The sequence below is a fragment of the Lytechinus pictus genome, unplaced genomic scaffold (genome assembly GCF_037042905.1).
Source record: "Lytechinus pictus isolate F3 Inbred unplaced genomic scaffold, Lp3.0 scaffold_25, whole genome shotgun sequence".
Taxonomy (NCBI): domain Eukaryota; kingdom Metazoa; phylum Echinodermata; class Echinoidea; order Temnopleuroida; family Toxopneustidae; genus Lytechinus; species Lytechinus pictus.
Genome location: NW_026974145.1, coordinates 256,793 through 262,512, shown reverse-complemented (window position 1 = coordinate 262,512; position 5,720 = coordinate 256,793).

Below are 5,720 nucleotides of genomic sequence, written 5' to 3'. Positions count from 1 at the left end.
GAAATGAAATTAAAGAAAGTAAATCAGGGAAAAAACGAGGAATGGAAAGGGGCACAATAAATTACATCATTTTGTTTTAAATCCTGTAAAAAATAAAAAATAATAATTAATTTAATTTCAAATTAAGCCCCCAAATAAAACATTTTTTATTGATGGCTACCCTCATCCCGGCATGCCCACACAGCTACACCCCGAATATTTATTTTTTCACATTTCGGGGGCCGGAGTGAAATCGCCCCGAGCCCCCACCAACGTAAAAGTATTTTTTGTGCGACTCAAACATCCACACCACAGTCACACTCAAAGTCAAAGAAATTGAAGCATATTGATTATTACAACTTAAAACTCGGCTCTCTACACCAGGGACACTCAATATAAAAAAAATAAAATAAAATGAAAAAAAAAAAAAGGCCTAAAAATAATCAATTTGAAGTTAAAAATTAAGCCCCCAAATAAACATTTATTATTGATGGCTACCCTCAGCCCGGCATGCCCACACATCTACACTGCGAATATTTTTTCACATTTCGGGGGCAGGAGTGAAATCGCCCCGAGCCCCCACCAACGTAAAAGTATTTTTTGTGCGACTCAAACATCCACACCACAGTCACACTCAAAGTCAAAGAAATTGAAGCATATTGATTATTACAACTTAAAACTCGGCTCTCTACACCAGGGACACTCAATATAAAAAAAATAAAATAAAATGAAAAAAAAAATAGGCCTAAAAATAATCAATTTGAAGTTAAAAATTAAGCCCCCAAATAAACATTTATTATTGATGGCTACCCTCAGCCCGGCATGCCCACACATCTACACTGCGAATATTTTTTCACATTTCGGGGGCAGGAGTGAAATCGCCCCGAGCCCCATGCACCCACGTAAAAGTATTTTTTTTGCGACTCAAACATCCACACCACAGTCACACTCAAAGTCAAAGAAATTGAAGCATATTAATTATTGCAACTTAAAACTCGGCTCTCTACACCAGGGACACTCAATATAAAAAAAATAAAATAAAATGAAAAAAAAAATAGGCCTAAAAATAATCAATTTGAAGTTAAAAATTAAGCCCCCAAATAAACATTTATTATTTATGGCTACCCTCAGCCCGGCATGCCAACACACCTACACTGCGAATATTTTTTCACATTTCGGGGGCCGGAGTGAAATCGCCCCGAGTCCCCACCAACGTAAAAGTATTTTTTGTGCGACTCAAACATCCACACCACAGTCACACTCAAAGTCAAAGAAATTGAAGCATATTGATTATTACAACTTAAAACTCGGCTCTCTACACCAGGGACACTCAATATAAAAAAAAATAAATAAAATGAAAAAAAAAATAGGCCTAAAAATAATCAATTTGAAGTTAAAAATTAAGCCCCCAAATAAACATTTATTATTGATGGCTACCCTCAGCCCGGCATGCCCACACATCTACACTGCGAATATTTTTTCACATTTCGGGGGCAGGAGTGAAATCGCCCCGAGCCCCCACACTGATCGTAAAAGTATTTTTTGTGCGACTCAAACATCCACACCACAGTCACACTCAGTCAAAGAAATTGAAGTATATTAAATTATTATCTTAAAGCTCTACACCAGGGAAAATAAAAACAGAAAAAATAAAAAAATATATAGGCTTATAAATATTTACAAAAAAAAGGCAGAGCCTATACGACACTGCCAAGCTTCAAGCTCTAGTTCACTGATCTCTCACTCAGTCAAGCTCAGCTCTTTGACTGTGCACGCCCACTTCCATTGGGGATTCGGGCTGAATCCCACCCCGCCAGTTTAGGCGGCCGAGCTACGTAGAATTGCGATGAAGAGCAGCGGACCGTTCATCGGTTGTTCGCTTCTTGCGACCAGAGAGAAAAGGTGAAAAACTTTAACAAAATCGTGCAAATGCACCAAATTTTATTCTTGTGATGAGAAAATGGAGTTAATGGAATACAAGAATGTCCATCTTCTGCGATAAAAGTGGTAACTTGAGGAGAAATGATCACAAAATCAAGTCAGTTGTTGAGCGGGGCCGAGCCGAGCACCGACACAGTTAATACACGCGCGCCTATGGGAATCGCGAGCTGTCAAAAAACGCCTAAAATTACACTTTTTTTTTATTTCAGCGAAAAAAAAAGTAATAGAAAGTGAAGAACATTACTATCAGACCATATCTCTAGAAAATCTTTACAAGAAATTACGAAATAACGGAAAAATAGACGCAAATTTGTGAAAAAAAAATATCGTAATGGGTGGGACAACTCGGCCCGCGGTCCGAGATGTCCCGTGGTCCGAGTTGTCCCTGATTCATACCGGTATAGTGAGTGGTTGTATTACCGACCGGCCTTGTATTACCGAACGCGCGCATCATACGCATCAGAAAAAAAATTCATACATTCAAAATTTCGCAACATCCTTCTAAAGAGAACTTGAATAGAAAGATGATGAAAAATGGTCAAAAACACATTTTCAAAGTCTTAATATTCTAAAAACAATTAAATATGGTCAAAATAGCTCATCAGTGATTTTGTTGTTTTCTCAACTTTTCCCATAGAAAACACACGTTCGGTAATACGATACCTTTTTCAAGTGACCAAAATATTTCACATGCGAAGAGGGGTCCGATTGGAAGCAAAAATCATAAAAAGGAAAAACGATTTCGGCTAAAATTTTACATATTTATATTTTGTAGGTAATAGTGTATTTATGGTGAAAGTTTGGTGAATTTTATGAATAATGTGCTTAATATGATTGAATTCATGAAAAGTGTTCGGTAATACGATCCACTACCATACTTCATAGAAAATATAGAATCTAACTGTAGGCCTAGTGTTAGATAAAATAGACTAATAATATATTTACTTAGATCTACTTTTCATCACCGTGCCTTGAAACCCTCCCCATACTTGCCTAAGTGGGACATATAAACACAGATGGATTTCATAATTAAAGCTATAGCCTATAAATCACCTAAATTTTTTAGATTTTATATACGCCTGCCCTAATGCATATGAAGGTACGAAAAAACTGGGAGTGTTAGTATAACTATAGTCTATTAATATGAAAAATGAGAGGTTTTTTATCAGACTGATCTCGTGTAGACCCCTCCATCCATTTGTAAACATCACAAATACAATAGGCTTGATCCTTAAGGACGTTCCACAGTTAAAGTGAAATCCATGTCATTTTCACCAAACTTTGCACATAGATACTTAAGAACCTTAATATTCGAAATATGCAAAAATTAACATAGGTCCATGTGCTTGATTTTTTGCTATAGAGCTTCAAAGTTCACCCAAATTGATGTTCTTTAGAATTGCGCATTCAAAAGAATTTGGCATTTTTAGACCGCCCAAGTTTACTACAATGAGTTTAAACCTGTATTACTCAGTCAAAATACATGAAAAAGTCATCAAATTTCGCGAGAGAGTTAATAATTGTATTGTTAGAATGGAGAATCTATTTATAGTGCTATTTGTTTGCAATTTTAAGTTTAACAGCACTGTCAGTTCTTTAAAATGGCGTAAAAGATAACAAAATCCCAATCTAAAAAATGTAAAATTTCAGCCACAAACTACAAACGTACAATAAATGCTGCACTTTATTTAAAATCCATGTCATTTTCACCAAAATTTGCAGAGTTGTAGAGGAGGGTATACCTAAGAGGTAAAAACATTTAAAAATAGGGGTTCATGTGCTTGTTTTTAAACTATCAGCATTTTTATTAGAGCAAATGTGCTTTTTAAAACACCAAAAATGCGCCGAATGCCTTGTATCTATGTGAAGAAAAAATCAAAACCACTCTACCATTTATTCAAACTCTGGGTAATATTCGTGATTCTTGGCAGCACTGCAGAATAAAGTATTTTGAAACTGTAGAGAATTTTTTTTGGAATGGTCCATGGAATAATTCAATTTTTTAGCTTCATGAAATAACGTATCGGATATGCAGTTAAAGTGCAGAAGATGAGAAAAATCAGCTCATACCCGCAGCTAATTAATCACCTGTTCATCCATTGTGACGTCAGCGCGCAGAGTGTAAACTATGCGCAGATCATAATGCGCACAAACATAACTGTGGAACGTCCTTAAACCGCTTCGTTATGACGTAGCCTCGATAAGCGATTTTACAAAAAGCCGTTACTTAATGAAGAACAATTTATAGATAAAAATTATTCTTTAACAATTAATGAAATTTGAACCTTGATTATAAATAATTATCATCTATATAGATATATATATAGATATATATATGTTGTGCAGTATCAGTGCATATCCCTAGAATGACCGAAATTCCCAAGAGTATCCATAGGCTCCTGTACAAAATTTGCTATTGAATATGAGTGCATATTCAACAGTATAGTGCGCATGCATGAAATATACAACGCGTACAACAATGAACGCAATGCGGTGCGCAGCTTAAGAGCACGACACTCAATGATGTCATACTGAGTTACATGCAAGTCGCATGTCAATGACCAAATTTGATCTTAAGAAGTGATGATGCCATTTATGTGACTTGTTTAATTTCTCCCTCTTTTTGATTGCTAGGGGTGGGATAGATAATAATTATATTGGATGGCTTTCTTTCATGGAATACCAGAAATATTCCACTCATTAAGGCCAATATTCCACTCATCTTCGATTCATGGAATATTTGCCCAAACTCTTGGAATATTTCTGGTATTCCATTCTGAGCCATCCAATATAATATAATTATCATCTATATAGAGTGTTTAAGCGATGCATTAAAAATGTGTATTTTGATCTGCATCAATTGCCCGTGCAGTATCAGAGCGTATCCCTAAAAAGGACCGAAATCCGACGAATATTCCATAGGCTCCTGTACAAAATTTGCTATTGAATATGAGAGCATATTCAAGGCATATTCAATAGTTTAGGGTGCGTGCGCGAATGCATGAAATGTACAACACGTACAACAATGAAAGCAATGCGATGCGCAGCATAGAGATTAACTACGCTCAATGACGTCATAATGAACTACATGCAAGTCGCGTGTCAACGACCAAATTTGATCCTACATGTATGAAGTGATAATGGCATAATGTGATAAGTGACTCCTTTAATCAAATTGCTCCCTCTTTTTTTTTGGGGGGGGGGTGGGTGGTATAGATGATAATAATTATATTGGATGGCTTTATTTCATGAAATACCAGAAATATTCCACTCATCTTCGATTCTTGGAATATTTGCCCAAACTCTTGGAATATTTCTGGTATTCCATTCTGAGCCATCCAATATTATCATATAATATAATTTCAAGCCTTGTGAAATATTCTTATTATTTCCTCATTGTCCTCTGAAAAAAAAGTTTTATTCCTCCCTGAACATGTGGTATTACCATTGTTGTAACATTTTATGGTTCAGTTTATTTGGTTCTTCATGTAAAATTTGTAAAAATTGAAATATTGTGTAATTCAAACAATAAAAAACAAGAGAAACAGTGAGTGATGGAGTATGGACATCATCAATTCTCTCATTTGCATGTTACCGAGTTGTGCATATAACATTAAAAATGCGTACTTTGGTCTGCATCAATTGCCCGTTCAAATTCAATACTATATGGCAATTCCATATTCCACTCATTAGAGTCAATATTCCACTCATCTACGATTCATGGAATATTTGCCAATACTTTTGGAATAATTCTCCATTCTGAGTCATCCAATAAAATGTAATCAGTTCACGGGTAATAA